Source organism: Arvicanthis niloticus, chromosome 17 (assembly GCF_011762505.2).
Source record: "Arvicanthis niloticus isolate mArvNil1 chromosome 17, mArvNil1.pat.X, whole genome shotgun sequence".
NCBI lineage: Eukaryota > Metazoa > Chordata > Mammalia > Rodentia > Muridae > Arvicanthis > Arvicanthis niloticus.
Genome location: NC_047674.1, coordinates 43,348,647 through 43,371,738, shown reverse-complemented (window position 1 = coordinate 43,371,738; position 23,092 = coordinate 43,348,647). Strand labels below are relative to the sequence as shown.

At 38.8% G+C, this 23,092-nt stretch overlaps 1 protein-coding gene and 1 long non-coding RNA gene across 39 annotated transcripts in view; one reads left to right on the top strand and one right to left on the bottom strand.

Annotated features, from left to right (window-relative positions):
• Positions 1 to 23,092, bottom strand: part of Rims1 (regulating synaptic membrane exocytosis 1) — a 468,064-nt gene that overhangs the window by 308,737 nt on the left and 136,235 nt on the right. The window lies entirely within an intron of this gene.
• Positions 13,976 to 23,086, top strand: LOC143434856 (uncharacterized). Of its 2 annotated transcripts, XR_013104670.1 has the most exons (3): positions 13,976 to 14,108; positions 14,881 to 14,930; positions 22,778 to 23,086. It is a non-coding gene; the product is annotated as an uncharacterized LOC143434856 (long non-coding RNA). The 2 variants fall into 2 exon arrangements; XR_013104671.1 differs by lacking the exons at positions 13,976 to 14,108; positions 14,881 to 14,930 and adding an exon at positions 15,930 to 16,023.

Genomic DNA, 23,092 nt, shown 5'->3' with positions numbered 1-23,092 from the left:
CTCATTTTTTTTTCTTTCTGATCCCCACCCAACCTTGAGACAGAGCTGCAATTTGTAGTACCAGGCTAGCCTTCAACTCAAAATCCTCTTGGTGGTTGCACTGGCTGGTTTTCTGTGTCAAGTTGACACAAGCTGGAGTTATCACAGAGAAAGGAGCCTCCCTTGAGGAAATGCCTCCATGAGATCCAGCTACAAGGCATTTTCTCAATTAGTGATCAAGGGTGAGAAGGTCCATGGTAGTGTCACTACCTGGGCTGGTGGTAGTCCTGGGTTCTATAAGAAGGTAAGCTGAGCAAACCACTAAGTAACATCCCTCCATGGCCTCTGCATCAGCTCCTGCTTCCTGACCTGCTTGAGTTCCGGTACTGACTTCCTTTGGTGATGAACAGTAATGTGGAAGTGTAAGCTGAATAAACCCTTTCACCTCCCAACTTGCTTCCTGGTTATGATGTTTGTGCAGGAATACAAACCCTTACTAAGACATTGGTAGATCTACTGGAGGTCACATCCTGAATGAAAACTGACTCTCCCTCCCCAACATCTATCAACTGTCCATAGCTCTGCAATTAGGCGTGGAGCTTATGAGGTGAGTTGGAAATACAGAACTTTGACACCAGGCCTATCTTTATTAAGTGTGTTTTATTTAGAAGTGCTTGGTTACTGGTGGACATATTCAAGTTAAAAAAAAATAATGGAAAATCTCTTTTCCAAAGTAGCTTGCCACTTGGTATTTTCAACATAAACACAAAACTGTCCAAACGTATCACTCGTTTCTTCCTTGGTACCTTTCGTTCACAGTTTTCTACCCCCAGGGGGTTGATGACTATAACTGTTATAAAATATAATGCGGCACGGAGGTACCTGGAGGGAATATGCTGAAGTGTCCCCCTGAGAAATCGTGCCATGCAACAGACCTGGTATAAAGGAGGTATCTTTGGGGGAAAGGTGGGGAGTGAAGGCCTGGAGAAGGGGTAGGCAGAGAGATACATGAGGGCATAGAGACGGGGACAGAGGAGAGAAAAGGTGAGAGACTGGCCAGGAACATGTGGGAATAGAAAGAGGGAAGAATAGAGGGAGGGGATAGGGGAGGGAGGGAGGGAAGGAGGGAGGGAGAGAGAGAGAGAGAGAGAGAGAGAGAGAGAGAGAGAGAGAGAGAGAGAGAGAGAGAGAGAGGCATTGGCAGGTGATGAAGTAAGCTCTTGCCCAGCAAAGTCTCCAGTAAACCTTAATGACTATTGACTCTCATTTCCTTAACAAAAGGGTTAAAGATCTTTTCCATTTCTTGCTTGTTCAGTGAAGACTCTGCTCAAATATTTGCCTGTCATAGAGAGGGGTAGCTAATTTACTATTTTTAGTCATTTTGGGTGCTTCATTTTTTTTTTTTTTTTTTTTGCATTAGAAATATGCCTTATTGTGTTTTGTTTTGTTTTGTTTTCTTTGTTTTGGCTAACTTTCAAGTTTTGCTGTTATGTTTTGAACGGTGTCATCCAAAGAACAGAGTTCTAGTTTTGATGGAATTAATCAGTTTTGTTTTTCTTTTAATGTTTTCAGCTTTTTTTGTGTGTGTGTGTGTGCGTTTCAATTAGGCAAGAAGTTGTTGCCTAATTGAAAGTCAAAATATTTTCTCTTATGTTTTCTTCAAATTACTTTCTGGACTTAGTCTTATTTAGGTTTGTAGTACATCCTGAGTTAATCTTTATACAGAGTATGAAACAGAATTCTAAATTAGCCTGTCTCTCTGTAAACAGAAGCTTGGTTGTTGCACCAATGAATTAGGTTGGTATTTTGAAATGTAGTTTTTAAAAATTAAAATACATTTGCACCACTCCCCCTTCCTTTCCTCCCTGCATCCCTCCCATGCTCCCGCCTCCTGCCCCTCCCACTGATTGCCCTTACATCCTCTCAAATTCAGTTTCTTTTTCTTTGATTACTATTATTGTCACTTATGAGTGTGTGCATTGCACATGCATGTGTACACACACACACACAAATATATAAATACAGCCTGTTGAGGGCATTTATTGTAGCTTGTATGTTTAGAACTTTAGTACTGACCACTTTGCTCAAAAAATTTTTCACACTCACTTAGTAAACCCATTGTTTTTTAAATATCTGTGCACAACATATAGAAATGCACACTATAGGAAAATACTTTTTTAGTGAGAGTATTTCACTGTGCACTAAAAGGTTAATGGAAAATGGTAAGGTTGAAAATAAAATCTAGGAAATCAAGAGATTATGGACACATAGGGCATATCTAAAAATATGTGTACTGTGCAGAAGTTAGTAGTTTGAACAAACAGGGATTATTTTATTTGTATGTATGTGTATGTCTATACGTGTGTGTGTTTGTGTGTGGTATATATTCATATCAGTGTTAATGTTTACACATGTGTATGAAGGTGAGTGTGCACATATGTGTAAGCTTTGTTTATTCACCTATCTCTGCTTCCTCTCAGCCCTGGAGTTCCAGAAGTACAGAATGATGTCCCACGTTCACAGTGGTTCTGGGAATTCCAATTCATGTGCTCCTGCTTGCAAGACAGTCAGTTTGGGGAAGAGATATCTCATGGGTGATTTTAATCTTCTATGTGTATGTAAATTTTCTTTTATTCATATACATGTAAATTAGGATTTTTTTTAACATTTTATTCACTAAAAAGGTTGGTTTACTGCTCCCTCAGAGTTTTGTCTTTATTTAAATTATGAAAAATAGAGAAATAATTAGAATGGTAACTAAGGTTAGGCTACAAAATAATGTGCAGAACAGGGAAGAAATGTCAACTTAATAGTTTATCAGTTATTAAAACCAACATCAAACCACATTGGACAACTTTGCTGCTAAATTGAATATTCTCAAGGAACATACTCAAGGTTTTAGAGTTAAATAAATGTTCTCAATGAAGTATGCTAGTTTAAAGAGGCATCAAATGATTTAGGCATGGAATTTATTTTGCAATCCCATACACTTTCTATGCCCATAAAGTTTTGGCCTACCCCTTGTTCACGTGCTTAACTTATGAGAAACTTTTTTGCCCAGGATGCATATAGTCAATGCAAAGTATACATGAATAATAGTTTTATACACACAAGCACACACACACACACACACACACACTCACACACACACACACACACGCACATGCACACACAGGTGCACACAAAGTCACATATATTTATATATGTGGAAACTGGTTTTTCTTAGATTCAACACTTCTGCCCCCTTATCACATCCTGTATCCTGTCTTCTGTGTGAATGACAAGCATTGCTTGGGCTGACCTTGCCTTTTAAGGCATTTCAATTTTGTGTCAGTGACTTAAGTCAGCTCTGTGAGTGTGTACGTGTATATGTATATGTATGTGTATGTTTATGTGTATGTGTATGTGTATGTGTACGTGTGGGAGGGGTGGTGTGGGTGCATGTGTTTATGGCTACTCCATTATACACCATAGACTCTAGGATAAATTCAAACATGGCAAATATTATAGTTTGTAATAAGCAAGCATAGTACATAAGCTAAAAATGGAAAGGAGAGCCAGAGGTAATTTTCTTGTCCAATTCAGGTGTTGTCTGAAGCCCACTCTCAGGTGATGTCTGATTAGTAAAATCATATTTATCTTCACTACTTTTACTACTAAAAGATGCTGTTTCATTCACTAATCCCACAAAATAATCTTTTGGCCAAGTGTTTTAGATGACCATCTGTGTCTTACTAAAATGCCAGTGGCTGACGTAATGGGGACACTTGAAGAATGTTTCTGTTCTCTTCATCTTAATACCCTTTGCCGTGTGAAGAGAGAGAGGCCCCGCTAGAAACAGGGAAAGATTAGACTGGGTCTTTATTTGCAATCCCTAAGCAAAATACGCTAACCTCAGCAGAGGTGAAAGAAAGAGAGCAAAGCACGCAGAACAAAATGCGGTAGTGTCTTATATGATGTCGTTAATAATTCAGAAAACTTGGACGTTCTCTGTCTGTTGCTATTAGATTATTTAAATAAATTATAGCATGTCTAACAGTGGTCTGCCGTATATAAACATTAAATGAAGCAGGATAGAAGAACACTTACTGACACAAAAATGTCATAACTCGAGTATATGTGGATGAGGAATTGGGATTAAAAATTGTAAGATAATATTATTTTACCTACCTAGAGTTTATGGTTAAATGAACACAATACATTTATACAAATTTCCACATTTCCTTTGGTTCACTTACTATGATTAACTATATTTTGCATACTCCTCTGTATCAGAGGGCTGTAAGGGTAGTTCAACTGTAGGGACTATGTCACAGTAAACTGGTATTTTGTAGAGACGTTAGTTGTTTATACAGTATTTGGTTTGTACTGACAGAGTGAACATCTGGTAAGGTTTTGATGAGAATAACGACAGAATTATACATGTTAATATCTTAAAATTATGCTGACTTACTGGAGTATTTTCACACTGCCAGGCATATTTAACTAACACTGAACTCTGAGATCAGCCACAATTTGAGTCAGCACCCTGCCAGCTAAGCTTTGCTTTAAGAGCTGAAAGCTTTGTTTGTTAATCAAATCTCTTAAGCTTGTAAGCCCCAACTCCTTCTCTATTAAATATAAAGGAAAAAGAACCTTTATGCTAGGCTGTTCTGAATTAAATGAGAAAAAAAAACAAGGAAAAGGTGCTTTATGCCTGTGTAACATTCAGTTCATGCTCAATAAGCAACAAAAAATAACTACACACTCACATACAAATATGTATATATACCTATATCATACATCTGTATCTAATATTCATGTCTATAGCTATAGATAAATATGGTTTATGCATCCCTATAAACATGTATGCTTGCAGAGGTTAGTGTGTATTCGTTAACACTTGGTTGAACAGGATGGGGGAATCTAAATGAGCCCATGACTTAGTAAATAAGTGTAAAATTAGCCGTTTACAACATGGTAATACAGCAAATATCCGCACATATGAACTTCCATGAAGCTACACTGATGTATCACCTGATAAAGAAATTCTGGATGTTATTTCTCTGATATTTCAATGAGTAAGTATCTCCTATTCGGTGCAGGACACTAAGATAAAAATGACATTCTATTTTTGATGTCAGTGGGAAAATATGTTCAGACAACTTTGTAGGATTTCAATTAAACTACTTTCCTATAACGCTATAGAATCGCAAAAACTCTTTTTTGAGTTTTTCAAAACTAAGGACAAGTCTAGAATGATTTGCTGGCATCGGTATTCAAAAACAGAGAAAATTAATTTCATACTGATCATAAAGTTATATACGTTGACTTTGCCAGGCATGACAAAATATCCAAGTTTCTTTCCTTAAACTAGAAAGCATTTGTCTATTTCCCAGTGACTGTGATTCTAATCAGAAAAACAGGCCAAATTAACAAGTGTAGGTTGTTGTTTCTAACACTGGAAAACCATGTGCATACAGACCATCTGGAATTATATAAAATACACAGAGGCACAGGAACACACACACAGCGACATATACACACAGGGACACACACACATAGGGACACACATATACATGAACACACACACAAGGACATGCACACAAATATGCAAAGAAATAGCAGAGTGTGAAGAAAGTCAGCAGAATCTTGAAATGTACAATGAATGCCATTTTATTTTATCCACAAGGGAAGAAACACCTAAAATATCTAAAATAATCCAGTAAATGACAGAGTTGAGTATAGTTTATGAGTTTTAAAAAACATAGCAGCATTAATAAAACGAATCACATATTTTCACCATCTAAGATTCATATCTGATTTTAAGATGAATTTCAGTAAATAAAGTGTTAGAACAGTTATGTGTATTGCTGTCTGAATAGGGTTTGAGTGGCCTTGCTACTGGGTGGCAATTTACAATGGTGGGCCTTAAGGAAAGGTGGACAATAGATAGCTCTGCATGATATACTTAGTGATTTTAGTTTGGGTTTGATTTTTATATAAACATTAGCCTGATTTACAGGCCAGGGTTTATTTATTTATCTACTTATCTACTGTTTATTTATTTATTATTTTATTTCTTTATATCTTAAATGTTATCCCCCCAGGCTTCCTTCCAGAGTTCTTCCTCTCATCCATCCTCCCCTTCACCTGTGAGAGGATGCCCTCTCTTGGCATCCCCACACTCTGAGGCATCAAGTCTCTACAGGATTAGACACATCCTTTACCATTGAGGCCAGACAAGACAGTCCTCTGCTACATATGTGCCTGGGGACCTCAAACTAGCCTGTGGAGTGGCTCAGCCTCTGGAAGCTCTGAGGGGTCCAGAAGAGTTGACACTTTTGGTCCTCTTATGGGTTTTCCATCCCCATCGTTTCCTTCAATCCTTCCCCTAACTAATCCATAAGGATCTCTGACCTTGGTCTAATGCTTGGATGTGAATATCTGCATCTGTTTCAGTCAGCTGCTGGTAGAGCCTCTCAGAGGACAACCGTACTAGGCTTCTGTCATGCATATCCAGTGTTTTGTCTGCATGTGTGTCTGTATGAGGGTGTCATATCCCCTGGAATGGGAGTTACAGAGAGCTGTGAGTTGCCATGTAAGTTCTGGGAGGTCCTCTGGAAGAACATCCAGTGCTCCAGGCCCTCTTTGGTAGTTCTGAAGGAAGGCTGTTATGAAACCCTGGCCACCACCACCCCATTGCCCCACCCATCCTGGCTCAGGATCCAATTGCTTCTGAGATAATCCCATGAGGATGACATGCCTCTCCACAGGTCAAATGAGAATCATTGTTCTATGCCTGATTTTGACATTAGGACCTCCCTAATGGCGAGCTGAATAAAACTTCCTATTCTTCCTAAGTAACTTGTGTCAAATATTTCGGTGTAATGATAAAAAAAAAAAGTATTAGAGAGAAGAACACCTATGAGGACAAATAATACGATGAATTTTAAGAAAATAATCTATTATTAGCTAAATTCTTTTGAGACTTCCAGGGTGTGCTAGACAAGTAGTTATGCAGTATGAAAGGGTATTGTAATGATTTTCGCAAACGTCCTATCACAAAAGGACCTGCAAACTTTACGTACTAGTAATAACAGATGAAGAGACTGCAGATCTCACTTTCAAACTGGTACTACGCCTACCAAATAATGCGCCCCCAAAGCACCCAATTCTAGTCTGAGTAATTCTGTGACTTACTCTAGGACTAACTGAGCACTTAATATTTCTCATCGGTAAAACACAACAGGAAGCATGGATGCCAGGACTCAGCATCCACGAGGCCTTTCCTAGCCATCCGTTTGTTTTCAGTGCTGCTTGGGGAAGTCCATGCTGGCCACCTGCTCCATCCTGTTCCTGCTGTCCCTGAGTCCTTGTTAGCAGGTGCATAGGAAGTATAACTGGACACCAATGTCTCTCTCCTCACTGGTCTAATGGAAAGAATCACACAGAAGGGAAATGGCAAGAGAAAAAGACACAAACAGAAGACAGATGTATCTCAGCTCAAGTATAATTCTGCAGATGAGAACATTGAGGTCCAGATAGGCAGCCAGCCCAGTCTGTTACATATCCTGCAGTGACTAGAAAATAAATCCTAAATGGTGCCTTAAAACATTGCTTATGTTAGTAATAAGAGCTCGTGCTATGAACAGTACTGTTTTGCATCCTCTGAAAAGGCATGCAAAACCAGAATTCTTTTCCAAAGGTTAGGGGAGGGCGTGTGAGATGGCTAAGTGGGTAAAGATGGCTTGCTGCCAAGCTTGATTATTTGAGATCTATTCTTTGACTCTTATTGTGAGGGAGAAAAAAAAGAGTCCTCCATGCTGTTCTCTGACCGACATACACAAGCCATAGAATACACATACACGTACATGAACATCCACATGTAATGTAGACAACTTTGATGTGCTAAGGAAGTATAGTGATCATTTATGCAGCTTAGTGTTTCTTTCCCTTTTATTCTCTACCAAAGGCTATTACTAGGAATATCCGTTGTCAATGTGTTATAGATTCTCTGCATCCCCGTGTTAGTATTAAAGATGCTATTTGGCAAATCATCACTGAACTAAAAACCGTTTAGACCATTGAAATTGATCCCTGTCTACTACCTCTCCTGAATATAAATTTTAAATCTACAATCTAAATATAAATTTTAAATGTAAACTTATAACTGGTCTAATCATAGATCCAGAATGAACTACCTCCAAGTTACTCCCAAATCTGGACTGCACAGAGTCCTGGGTGGGGAGACTAAGCATGATGAGTGTACTGCACTTGAGTGGAATGTTTCACTATCAGAACAATAGTTAACATTCTAGAAATATTCAGCCTCTGCTGAACACTAAGGAACATATGACCACTTTGTCCACAGACTCTCTCCTCAGTGCATTTTAGTTAATTAAGATTGTCAAAATGGATATCAGTTACAAAGGAAGTCCAGCCTTAGAAAACACTACATTTTTCTTATTGTGAGATTGAGGAAAAAAAAATGTTTTAGATGCCAAGCTGTGTAATAATTGTTCAATTGGCTTTCACAATACCTGTCTGACACCATTCAGCACAGTACAGTGTTAAGAAACAATTATAATTCAAACAGGAATCTTGCTAACTCATATCAGCACTTATTAAAAACATGGGTGTTGCTTATTGGAAAGCACTTAATGAATAATGGCTTCTGGGAATTAATGGATACAAATAAAAACTGTTCTAATATTTTGAAGGTTTTTAGGATGAGTCAAATTGAAAGCGTTTCCACGATGAACTCATAATGAAATTGTCTTCAGTGTTTTTCAGCATATCACAGTTATTGTGTTAAACACAAATATGTTGGAAGATACCAGAAGAAGAGGTACTTCAAGACAATCATTTAAAATTGCTCACAGACCAGCCAGCTCTTGGCAATTGGAAAACACCTCATTATGGTAAACTTAAGAAATCCCAACACAAAGTATGTCAGAGAGCCATAGAAACTCCCTTCCCAGGAGGTTGCCCAAAGCCCAGAGCATCCTGGTGATGTCCTCATTATCTCCAAGATACTCACAGTGTGAACACTGCTCCCTTGAGGGATAAGATATGCAGCAGAGACTCTGTCACTAACTCTACATACACCACTGTGGATTTTCGGTCACCAGCTTCCATTACTCCTCTTTGTATGCCTGATCAATAAATGTTTTAAGTTTAAGTATTGCTTCGAAACACCATTTTGAGATGGGGGAGGGAGGATTAAGCAGGAATGGAACTTCACAGTTGACATCCCACTGCTCAGAAGACTTGCACCATGAGACTGTCCAAGTTTAAAGCCAAATTGGACTCTACAGCAAGGCCTTGTCTGAAAAAAAATATATAAAGCAAGACAAAAACAAACAAATGAAAAACGAACCCTCCACTTTCCGTTTTGCATGGAGACTTTATAAATGTGTAGTGTCTGCAACCTCACAGTCTTATTTCAACCTGACCTTTCATATTTAAGGCCTTTGAGGCCCTTTCCTGTGTTTTAGCTGAACATTTACGTGACTTATTATGTCATATAATTTTTCAGATACAAAATAATTACATGATCCTCCTCTTTCCTCCCTCCCCACCCTCTCACATACACCATCTTGCTCTCTTTCAAATTCATGCTCTTTTCACTAATCGTTGTTGCATTCATAGGAATATATGGACATAGATATATATTCTTAAATATAAACTGATCAGTCTGTATAATGCTACTTGTATGTGCATATTTAGGGCTGTCCTTATATTTAGACAGTACACTGAACTAAAAAACAAAAACAAATGAACAAACAAAACAATTTGTTATCGCAAATGTTTGCTTGAATACATTTTTTTTGTTTGTTTTAATGTGATTGCTTTTTCTCTTTATTTTTTTAATGGTTCTGATGTGCAGGTGTTTACAAGTAACAAAAAATTATTAATTCATAACTCCTTCATTTTTACTGTGTTATTGTGGCTATTGTACCCAGCATTTTTACATTTCTGTTACATAACCTTCCCCTGAATAACAACCTTCATAATAATCAAAACAACCTTTAATAACAGCCTTCAATAACAGCATACAGAAGATTCTCACACTGTCTTTTGAAAACTGGAAGAGGGCAATCTGCATTTTGTTAGTTCAACAGTCAAGTGCATCAAAACTTTTATCCTTGCCAAATCCTGCAGAAGCTGGGATCATGGTGGCCATGGATAACTGAGGTTGTTTCACTGTGTATGCCCAGTGCTCACATTTTGTAAGGGATGAACACTACTAGGTACACCTGAGGATCTATGTGTCACAAGCAATACACTGCACAGGCTTCATTTGATTAGAGTCAAGTGGTGCTTCTCAAATCCACCAGCAGTGAGGTGAAGACTGTTTACTGTCAGAGATAACAGAAACAGGAAAAGTCCTGCTATTGAACAGCCCAAAGCATTTACCTCAAAACAAACACCCTCTACCTACCCCTTCCGGTAGGATTTAAACACACACACACACACACACACACACACACACACACACACCAATAGCATGTGGTGTCTAAGGATGCTCTGATGAGATAAGAGGTTTGTTTATTTGATCCTGGCATTTGTCCTGAAGAGCACTGCATAGTATGTGCTTGCTGGGTCTTTCTTAACCTACCAGGCTGCAGATGTTAAACAAGGTTGTGTTTTGCAAGTGAATGAGGCCTGGATAAACTTCTTTAAATAAAACAAAACCCCGGAGCCACCCTCATCAATGCATCCTGCAAACTGCCTGCTGTTCTCACTTGTTAAAAAATATGTCTTTAGTTGATAGAGAATAACATCACTTCTCCCATGCAGGCCTCCCTCTAGGCCCTCCCAAGTCTCTTCACTTCATCCCTTCCCATGTCTCCACGTTCGGGTTGATACACTCTTTTTTTTTATAGTTAATATTGTCACACACATATGTATGCAGCTATATAAAAAATACAACCTATGGTGTCTGCTGCTGTTTGGTTTGTGTGTATATTATTTCAGGGCTGACCATTCTGTATTGAACAACCAATAAGGAAGCTGAGCCCTGGGAGAGACTAATTCTCCTTTTCCCAGCAGGCACCATCATTTGTTTAGAGTCCTTTCTCTAGGCGTGGGAACCTGTAGGACCACCCCTGCCCCTTTCCATCCATAGTGCCATTGTTAGGTCAAATTATGCAGCCATTTCTAGGAGAGATTGTTTCTCAGCAGGTTCCTTGTATTCTGGCTCTCTCCCTTCTGTCTTCAATGATGTTCCTTGAGGCACAGAAGTATGAATTGTGATGTAGACATATTAGTTTCCATTTGTTATGAGGACAGGTTTCTTGGCTGAGACTGTCCTTTTACTTTTTAAACCTTTGGTCTTTTATATCTAGAGACTGACAAGTTGACAGTCTTTGCCTTGGAGAGTCTAAAATTCTGGGTTGCAGCTCTCGTTCTGAGGACACTGAAGCGTTCTTACACTCTGAACAAGAATACCCTACTTTGCGAAAATGCCTGCCGATACACATCCCCAAATGCCACCGAATCCTGACAGTCATTTCCTTCTTCCAGTACCACCTGTTCTCTGAGCGCTCGCCCACAAACTGCTAAAATCCTCCCTCCTGCCACCTCAGCCACATGCCAACATGAACTGCCTGCCACCCCCACCCTCAACCTCCAAACCATGGTGTGGAATAGGGAAACAAATGTACAACTGAGATGGCAAAGGGGCTTAGGACAGAGAAGCGTTCTGGGCCAGGGAGATAGAATTCATCACCTGACTCTATACACATCACAAGACTTGTTTCTGGTGTCATTGTGATGTTAATCACAAGTCTAGTTGGTAAGGAGAAGCTCAGGCTAATATGTATTTATTGATCAAACAGCAAACACAAAGGTTGTACCTTCTCATACTTCATTAGAAAAGCCCATGTTCCTTTCTTCCATTTAAAGCCTAAGGATGACTTTTCATATAAGTGATAACCAGAACAGCTCCTTAATTTAGATAGCCCTGCTTGGATTAAACCTAAAACCTATGCTCTTTATGAAGAATATAATAAGTTATTCCTCTGTCCCTTGAACAACTATTTATTTATCAAATGCCATGCATGGAGAGGCCACAGTGCTAGTAAGCAGACGATCAGTTTTCAGATAATAATTTTTCCAAGGTTTTATTGGCTTTCTTTTCAGTGGCAGACTTAATAAAACCTTAGTTCAAATTCAGGACCTAACACAATTCTTTGTTTCTCCAAGTCCTTAATAAAGTGCTGGTCCTCAAGTCATGCGTGAATGAATACTGAATGAATAAATACATGGGTAAAGACAGAAAGGTATAAATGAATACACAGATCTGTGAATGTATAAGCAGACAGGGCTTTCACGGAGGATACAAAGGAAACTATCGCCTAGTATTGGTAGAAAATGAGAAAACTGTTGCTCTGGTTATCCCCTTGGGTTTCTCTTTACTAGAGTGCTTATAAAACTAACTCTTCTCCTTCCATTGATGTTCAACAAGGCCATCCTCTGCTACATATGCAGCTGGAGCCATGGGTCCCTCCATGTGTACTCCTTGGTTGGTTGGGAACACCCCCATAGAAGCAGGGGAGGGAAGACAAAAACAAAACAAAAAACTAACTCCTTCACCCAAATCCAGCTGGATAGTTTGAAAATTATCACAGGCCTTCCTGACAGCAAACTTGGAAATTCAGACTTTCCAACTACTTTGGGTTCTCTGATGTGGGCTGTGGTTCTCACCAAGGACCAGGAACTCACACACATTCTTCAACACAGCCACGCCATAACCTAACAGAAAGAAAATGGACCCGGAACATGGTGCCGTAAAGTGCTAGCAGGATTTCATGAGTTTGAGTATTTCAGGAACAAAACTGTAGCTATTCTGTGCCTTTCAGGATATTATAATGGGTTGGAATCCACTGAGTAAGAGCACACCAGCTGTCTCCTTGTTTAAATTTAAAGGACACAAGATCTTCTATTCAAGGAAACAAGAATTCAAAAGCATTACTAGGACTTTTCTATCTACAGTTGTCATTAAGTTCAAAATAGTCCATTCCCCGGGTGGCTCTTTGGAAATTTAACCCATTATAGCTATTAAATTTGGAAACTTATCATCAACCTTACTGGTTATAAATCATTCATTGGAATTATCAGAATTCAAGTGTAAAGCTACTTTTTCTCCTTTTCTTGTTTTCCCTTGAGTGAACTGAGCCCCTTGGGAAGTCACTTAAGAAAATGGAAATTTAGCTGGGCAGTAGTGGCCTTTAATCCCAGCACTTGGGAGGCAGAGGTGGGCGGATTTCTGAGTTCAGGGCTAGCCTGGTCTACAGAGTGAGTTCAAGGACAGCCAGGGCTACTCAGAGAAACCCTGTCTCGAAAAACAAAAACAAAACAAAATTGAAAATTTAATATATATTATTTTTCTCTAAAATAATTTTAAAACCTCACAAATACAAATAGTAACCTCCAATTGAGAGTATTTTTTTTCCCTAACTGATCTTTAAAAGACGAGAAAAAAAATTTGCGCTGTATCTCAGCAATGACTTAATCGAGGAAGAAGATAGAAGACCCTGAATATTTGTCTCTGTTTGGAATAAATGAAGGAGGAGCCATTGCCTTTGAAAAATCATGAAAGCAGAAAGTGAATAAAATACTGTTTCTCCTTTGAATCTTTCAAATCACCGAAAATATACAAGAGATTCTATCAAATCTTTAATTGCATTTACTCCTATGGGAATGCACAAAACTGATTCTCCAACCATTTGAAAACACCTTCTACAATAATAATTAACAGTATTCAACTTACATTAGAAGGGTTTTTTGTTTGTTTGTTTGCTTGCTTTTGTTTGTTTTTCCTTTTTTATTGAGGTCTGTCGAGGAGTGGTTCCTATGCTTTGATTTAATCCGAAATCTGTGTTTACTGATGTTGAAGGTCCTTACCCACATAGTTCTTAATAAATCAATAAAGACGCCAGTGGCCAATGGCTGGCCGAAAAGAAAGAGGCGGGACTTCCAGGTTCCCACAGGCTGGGAGAGAGGAAGAGAAAAATCAGTTGGAGGAGAGACACCAAACCGACTCCGAGCTCTAGAGGAGATCTTCCAAAATGCGGAAAGAGGCCCATGGAAGGGCAGTCCGACAGTGTCTTGGGCAGTGAGATCATTGGGTTTCACAGAAGGTAACTGGGCAACTAAATTGACGGCAGATTTAGAGGAGTTGGGTGTTGAGCTAGGAGTAAAGGTAAGGGCACGCTAGCCGCAGAAGGCTTAGAAGAACCCAGCCACAGAACCAATAAGGCAGTTTGAAAATTAGCTTGTGTGTGTGTGTGTGCCTGTGTGTTTCACACTCAGCAAATCTGAGTTATCTCCTGGGCAGCTGTGCACCTTTGACCAGCCAGGAGCACAAACAGGACAGTCAAAAAAAACCCTGCTACACAGGTCTCTACTGAATCCTTCCACAGTCATGTAACTATGATCACCAAAAACCTTTATATGGATAAAGACATTGAGTCATGCATAGGTAGCCAACTTGACCAAAGAAACTCCCAGTCTAGTTCCTATAGGCTGATTATGGGAGCTGTTGACTTTGAGTCACCAATTAAGGCTATATCAGAAAGCGTTATTTATGGTCCATAATGCCCAACACAGTGCACCGTAGAGTTACTAAATTCAATTAATTTCTTTCTTTTAATTACCTAACGATTATGCTTCATAATTGCCTGATAGCAGAGAAAGCACACCCTGTCACATCTAGATACCTGTCAACCAACAGTCCTAAAATTGGAAGAAAAGAATCAGTCTCAGCTGATTCACTTAGTACCAAATCTGTGACTCAGTTCTTTAATGCTAATTTTAAAAATCACTTAAACTCAAGTAGTCTTTAACATTCTCTCAGGTTCAAATTCCTAGAATTCTGTACTCTCTTGATACAGTTTTCTCTTTCCTTGATAGTGACTCAGATAATGAAGAAGCAGTCCTGTGATTTAGCCAAGTTTCCTAAGGTAAAACGAATATTTTTAAAGCCAAAGTACAGAGCAAATCCAGATAAAAGCCTTATCTTAACCCACACATACACACACACACAAAAATTACTGGTTTCCTGGTCTGAGAAATACGATTAAAAAATATCTTAACTCTTATTCTATTAACATGTCTTTTAATTGTGAATAACCCCACAAAGGAGAAACTGCTCGGATCGATAAGTAGTTACGTCAGATAGATAAAACTATTGAGGGCAACTAATCAAATGTGAATTTCAGATAAACTAAATGTGGCATGTTTATATCATCTGTAAGAGGATATTAGGTTTTAACATAAGGATCGTGTAATGTTTTAAAATAGGTAGGTTAATAAATTTGAGACGTAACAAAAGTAGTCAATTTGTCAAATTAGTCATTTGTTTCTCTGAAATTTAAAGTGGCACCTGTATTTTCCTTGGCACCTTATTAATAAACTGAATCACCCATGCGGTGAAGAAACACAAGCCAGAAGAAAATAATTATGAGCTACTGAGCATGCATCCTGAAAATGCTAGTCAGGAGATCACTTTATTATTATTATTTTTTTATTTCTCAGATGTTTGTGTCTACCGAACACCAAATTAATTTTTTTATTCATTTTATACTTAATATTTTATCTATATTTGCTGTCATGTTTGTTATATTTATGGGGAAATGAAGAAGTTGCATTTCTGAATACTATTTAAATGTGATAAGGGAGCAAACTCTCCTTAAGAGCCATTTTCTATAAGGCAAGAATCACAGGGTTTCTTTCTTACTACTTGTCTAGTTGTTTGTATTTAATGACTATAACAGTAGCAGAAATCAAGTCACCATGCAAGACACAAGAAACAGAATTTGACAGCTTTGGAGTTAGACGATGACTGTTGGAATCTGTCATTGAAAGGGGGCACATGGCAGATTATGATCCTATATGTGGACAGCAGTAATAATAATCCAGCCAATATAACACAGTTATAAATTTAAAATGTCACTTGGCCGGGAAAGAGGAGCCCGTGGGATTCAGCTTCAGTGGCACACAGAGAGCAAACTGTTCATCTATCACCCCACACTGCCGTGGAAGTCATCACAGAAGGTATGACTTGTCTGTGCCACTTCAGTCTGGAGGTTACTGAACAGGAAGTAACAAGGCAGTCGTGGCAGAAAGAAAACAGTACAGGGGTTCTAAGACAGGCAAGGAAAAGAGAGGAACCCTAAAAAGGTAACAGCTAGTTATTCAAACTTGGCAAGCTTAGAGAGTTATGTATGTTATTTGTTTATTTTTGTATTTTTTTTTTCTTCATGAAAAATGCAGACTGACTTTCATTTACAGTAACAAATCACTCTTAGGTTTTTGGTCATGCCATCAACAGGAGCCTCCACAGGCTGGCCATGCACCTCCAAACTACTATTACCAGGCCCTAGAACACTCTTACATAGTGAGTGTCTCCATATGTCAAGTTAGGGCTCCACGTATGCCTTTTATGCTATAAGACAAAGATGTTTTGAGAATAGGAGCTGGGGCACTCATGAGCATCCCTGAGACCCTTCTAAAGAAATAAATGAGAAATGTGAGGCAGAGGATGAAAATAATCAGACAGAAATCACAGAATCTTATTCTCAAGACATTTTCCTCAGATGCTACTATGCTCCGCTCTGCTGGTCTCCAAAAATGGATTTCTTTTACGCATCTTATATGACAAAGAGAGAGAGAGAGAGAGAGAGAGAGAGAGAGAGAGAGAGAGAGAGAGAGAGGGAGGGAGGGAGGGAGGGAGGGAGGGAGGGAGGGAGGGAAGGAAGGAAGGAAGGAAGGAAGGAAGAAAGGAAGGAAGGAAGGAAGGAAGGAAGTCTACAGTATATCCTAAGGAGTTAGGGTGAAATCTGATCAGAATGCAATGCAGTACTTCTATTTACAGACTTATACAAACAGAAGTTTTCTTAACGCATGAATAAAATTGAGTCCATGATGTTTCTGGGCTATTCTGTTTTCTCCTTCTAGAAACTCTCTTTTTAGCTGATGTGAGAAGGGGTGGGGAGAAGGCTGGGACTGAGACTGGAAATGTGTGAGGGGGTGGCGCACATCTCTGGTGACTAGCTGGAGGTCTGGGAAGGGGAGGATAGTCTATGGGGATGACCCTAGCTGAGGTTCCTACCAGAGGGGAATTTGGAGACTGGTGGCCACCTCCTGTAGCCAGGCAGGGCTTCTAAGGGAGGGAGAGGGACATCAATCTACCCACAAAACCTAAAATGTGTCTTTCCTACAAGATTTGTAGAAATAAAGGTAGAGCAGAGAATAAGGGAATAGCCAACAAATGACTGTCCCAACATGAGACTTATCTCATGGAAGAGAGGCAACCCCTGACCCTATTCATGACACTCTGCTATGCTTACAGACAAGAACCCAGCATAACTGTCTCCTGAGAGCAGCAGATGGAGGCAGATACAGAGACCCAGAAGCAAGCATCAGTCAGAGTCTGGAAAGCCTTGTGAAGAGTCAGAGATAGAACTGAGCAAAGGAGAGGGGTTAAGGACACTGCAAGAAGAACTACAAAGTCAATCTATTGTTTCTCTTTAATTCAGAAACATTTGTTGCTTCTGAATTATAATTATTATTATTGTCGCTTCTAAATTATTTACACATAGCTCCCCCGCCCACCAAGCATATTGCATTCCTTCATTCTCTGTTGCCAATAACATAGTGTCACAAAGTCAGTTATAAAGACACAAGGTTCATTTTGGCTCATGATTCTGGAGGTTCAAAGTCAAAGGGTCCGATCTTGTAGGGTTTCCCTGCTGGTGGTCTTGGAGGCAGCACAAAGCCCAACAAGGACAAGTATCTATGAAGATCTCTATTTACTCCTTCTCTTAAAGTCTCCCAGGATGATGCCATGAGTCACAGCTCTAAAGAACATACTAAGTTTAATTATTCCCTAATGACTTGACCTCTAAACACCACAGTCAGACTCTGCTTCCATCTTCTCTCTCCTATCTCCCTTCCTATGTCCCCTCCCTCTCCAGCATAGACCTCATCACCATGCCTTTTCCTCTAGTGTGTGTGCATCCCTGAGTCCCAATATGATCTTTCATAGGAAGACTTTATTGAACAGTCGTCACCAATTTGGTTTAATCCCTTAGAGTCAGAACTTTGAGTTCTCTCAGTTCTCATGTATTCAAATTCTCTTCTGTCTACCATTGTATTCTTCCTGACTCGCTTACTGTAGATTAAAAGGCTTTCTTTTCTCTCCCTTTTCCCTAACACAGAGCACATTATGGTACCCACATAATCACATCTGGATAATAAATAAATGACTGATAAATAAATAAATAGATGGTAGAGTTTAGGAGATTTCTCCACAAGTTCATGCTAATGACATTGAAAGTTGCTTTCAATCTCCCCGCCAGTAGCCACAGTACTGCCTGGAAGTTTAACCAACATGTGTTTTCCTTTTCTGTGTTTACCCGTATGCAGCTTTCCTCTGCCCAATTATGCCCCCTCCTCAGATTGTACTTTATAGCAATTCAAAAGAATCCGAATTCTATAATTACTTTTCCATATTGAGGTACATTTTCTATATTTTTAATCCCAGTTACAAAAATAACACATCCTATTTTAGAACCAGTGGTAAATTACACTCAAATATAAACCACTATTCTGAGCTGTAAATGAAAATTCTTTGTTGGGTGACTATGTTGAAATGAAGAACAGGGTACAGGCCTGACGGAAGTATTGTTTAATCATTTAAACGCCGCTAAATATATATAGGAAGTGTTGGAACTGAAATTCCCCACACTTCCGCCAGAGAGAAGATTGGAGGTGATAGCTCTCCTTTTAGCAATTCTTTTAATGTAGCCTCCAGCTGTCATCTAGAGGTTTGTTCTCACTGCTATATATGACCAACTGTGTAATCTGGTCACATGGGGAAGACCACAGGTGACCTGAAGGTTGACAAAAGAAAGGTCAGTAATCTTCAGATGCATTATTTCTAACAATCATTTGCTCACACGATGTATTTATTTTATTCTTTACTACAATTAGACAGGGACAGCTGATGACTGAATCAGGTTAACGATCTATTTTTTTTTTTAACTCAATTGGTGTTCTTTAGTTTGCATGCCCTCTTTCCCATCATGGAACAGTCGGACAAAACCAGTCTGAACTAGATTCCTTGCTTTTGATCCATGATCTATTTTGGTGGAAATATGAACAGGAGCAGATGTTAGACCCAGAAATAATGTCTCCTAAGTTTTACTTGTCTAGCTGCATGATGCAGTTGTACCTAATAAGGTCACACGAATTCTGGGTTTAATAAGGCCATTATTTCCTTTCAGTTATTAACCACACTGAAGAAAAGTAGCCTTATTTTAAGATTCAGTTTAAACTGAACCACAAACTTATTCAAGTAAGTGCTGTGTACTTTGAAATTTATACTATAGAGCATTTATCTAGATGGTATCAAAGTCTTGGTAAACTACAACAAACAAATAGGGGGCTAGAGAGATGTCCCAGTGACCGGGCACACTGACTATTCTAGAGGACCTGAGGTTGAATCCCAGCACCTACATGGCGTCTACCAATTGTGCCCAATTCCAGGAGATCTGCCACCCTCTTCTGGCATTTCATATACTTTTATACAATATGAATTTTATATACTATAAAACGTAGAAAATATTTAAAATAATAAGCTAGGACAAATACCTTCCGTTGGCTTTGGCACTTTAGTTTTCGATCTCCAGTTTACTAGTGTTAACACTGTAAGAGTGTAAACACAAATCACAAAGTCCAAGTATGCTGTGTGGAAAGTATGTGAACTGTATGTACACTGACGAATGGATCAAAGAGAGTTTAATTTTAGTAAGTGGTAACCACACCAACTGCGGCCCAAGGACCAAACAGGAGCTCTACATTAATCTTCCTAAAAACACAATCTTGGGCACCATCAGCTGCTATTGAATCAAATTCTTCACTTGAACAAGGGTCTCACCTGATTTATGTCAGGATTAAAGCATGCTGGTCGATGATCTAATCGTAAGCATTCATGAGCATGTGCCTAGGACAGCCCTGTCCGGAACTGAACTTCCGACTCTGAGAGCTCTCCTTTGCAACTTGTTCGTCCTCTCAGGTTTCCATTCATATACATGTTCTCAGCTCATTCATTCCGTGTGTTTTTGGCATTCTTCAAAATGTACCAGTTCAAGGTCTGATTCACTCCCAGTTTCTCAGTTTTATGTAACAATGTTAATCTGTATATTTTCTCCTTTGCCTAAAGCAAGAAAAGGCTTCAAATGGTAACTTACAATGCCTGCATGTTCTGAAATAAAATCTTCATTCTGGAATGAATGAGATGCTGGAAACTAGGGCATGTGGGCCTCTAGGACAGAGATTTTGATGTCCCCCCATCTTCCCCACCTCACCTTGTGAGAAGCCATTGTTGTCCTATTGAATAGAAACTATTGTTTCTAACTGAACATTAGAACAACAAAGGAAGATACTAATCTAGGTCAAAAATATACAAAAGTGTTTTCAGTTTTGCTGTTTATTTGTTTGTTTTATATTTGGCTAATATTTGGCCAAACACTCCATTGTTCTGATGAGACTCTTGTGTGCAAAATGCAGCAGAAAAAAAAATATGGTGAAATCAAACCACATTATCATCACATACAAAGAAAGACCTAATTGTCCATTATCACTTTAAAGACTGGATTTTTTTTTTAGACATTTCAGTAACATCTTTTGTCCATTTGTGAGAAGGAAAAACCCAGAAGAGTGTTCCTGCCTAATTGCTTCAGTGCCATCCATAATGGTGTACCTCTGACTGTACATAAAGTCAGCCACAGTTGGTCTGCAGGGTCTCGCAGCCATAGAGACACACAGAAGATGCACACCGTACAGATGCTTATTAAAACTCTTTTACCTCAAGTCTTCCTTCAGCACCAAAATGGCTCTACAAATCTGTATGTCTAGCAAAATCAACATGAATCCCCAGCAATTCTAAGTACTCTCATCTCTAACATATTTAAAGGAAAATCCCACTGCGATATGAGCAAGTTCAATTAAAATTGATGAAAGTTGTTCATATTTCAATTGTATTTTCAGGAGATTTGGAAGAACTGTGTTGACTTATCATCAATATGATAATGCCATAGCTGAGAGAGATGTGTTTCATTTTTGGATATATTGAAAATAATAACTTGTGAAATGAGACCTCCAAAAGTTACCCAGCTTCCACTGGTGGTCTGTTTAGCCGGCTGTAAATAAATTACATGTTCTAGCTATAGTTTCAGATTTCTAAGTAGATACATGTGTTAGAACAAAACATTTAAAATATTTACATAGTTAAATTATAGAATCGAAATAATAATATATACTCTGATCACATTACATTGTATAGAAACATATCAAATCCTAATTTCTTATTAAATGGTCTTTTGGACACATCACAGTAGAAATATGAAGTATAAGACATTAAATACCTTCCAGGTATTTATTTTTATTATATTGATATTACATTGCTCAATAAGATCAAGCCAAATACTTTTTATAAATAGCATATTCAATTAGAACCCAGAATCCACATAAGCTGTTTGATAGTAATACATGAATATATTCTCTATCATTTCTTTATATGTACGAGTGGTTAAAAATTAATTAATATATTCATTTATTCATCAATCTTAAGTGTTCATACCACAGGAGACAGGTGAAGATAATATTTTCTGATTATTAATTTTCTTACTGTGAATGTGTTTTACTTGATTGAAAAATTAGAAGTGTTGGAAGAATCAAAAATAATTTGATGCTCTTATTGTGAGCCTTGGCCTTAAAGGGCTGAGCTATCTGTCCTGATGGCAAGGCCTGGTTACTGAAGACGCCACTTAGTTAAGTCATCGAACATGGAGAAGTAAGCTTGTTCCCTGCTGACTAGATTCATTGTACGAGAAGCTACTCTGCCTGATACTGAAGGGGAAAAGTAATCATCACTATCAGCTAGTTACAGACTCTGGGACCTACAGTAGTGACTACTAGTTCAACAGTGGCACAAACGTCATGGCAGTAGATAATCACATTTTAAAAATTGGATTTTAAGCTCATTCACTGAGATAGAATCCATACCGAACGCAGCTAATGTGACCAAGTACTTGACACTAGATAAGTCATGGTCCTTAGGAAAAAGCCTACTAGTATTATTCAGCTAAAGGAGCAATAAAATGACTCCTGGAGACATGTTGCTATAATCTTAGATTAATGCATCACTCAAACCTCACCAGGACAGTCTTCTTATTTCAGCAGATGGGGTTAACAGAGAGACCACACACGCCCCAACTGGACAATGTGCAGACAGTGAGAGACCGTAGAGCATTTTATCTTAAGAGATGTGTCTTTATCAAAACGCTCCCATTAAGGCTCAGGAACCTATGATGAACAGGAGGGAGAAATATTGTAAGAGCCACAGGTGGCGAATGACTCCAAGGAAACAGTGCCTTTCAGACACAACAGGACCAATATCCATATGAACCCATGGAGACTGTAACAGCATGCGCAGTACCTGTGCAGGTACAAAGAAGACAAAAGACTCCAGCACTGAGAAAGGGCAGTGGATGTATAGTTACATTCCTAACCAGAAAACTATTGCGATGGATGGGAAATGGATAGGAAAGGGAAAACTCAGTTTTCTCTAAAGGAATGTCACTGGAAGTTTCAACCACATTCCAGTGCAGGCCTTGGAGCAGAAGTAGTGGATTAACCCAAAACAGACTCTGTGGGGTTTCAGCCAGGTGGAAGTTGCATGTTGCCTTGGTATTTTTTTGTCTTATTGGAATTCATTTGTTTGTTTTGATTATCTTTTCTTCAGGTTGTTTGCTGTTTGCTTTTCTTTGAGAGAGAGAACATGAAGCTGAATGGATAGGAAGATGGGGAGGATCTGGAAGGAGAAAGAATAGGATCAAAATATATTGCATGAGAAGCACCTGAGAGATGGCTCAGTGGTTAAGAGCACTGACCGCTCTGCCAGAGGGTCCTGAGTTCAATTCCCAGCAACCACACAGTGGCTCACAACCATCAGTAATGTGATTTTGATGCCCTCTTCTAGTGTGTGTCTGAAGATGGCTGCAGTGTGTACTCATATAAATAAAAAAATAAATAAGTCTTTTTGTTGAAAAAATATATT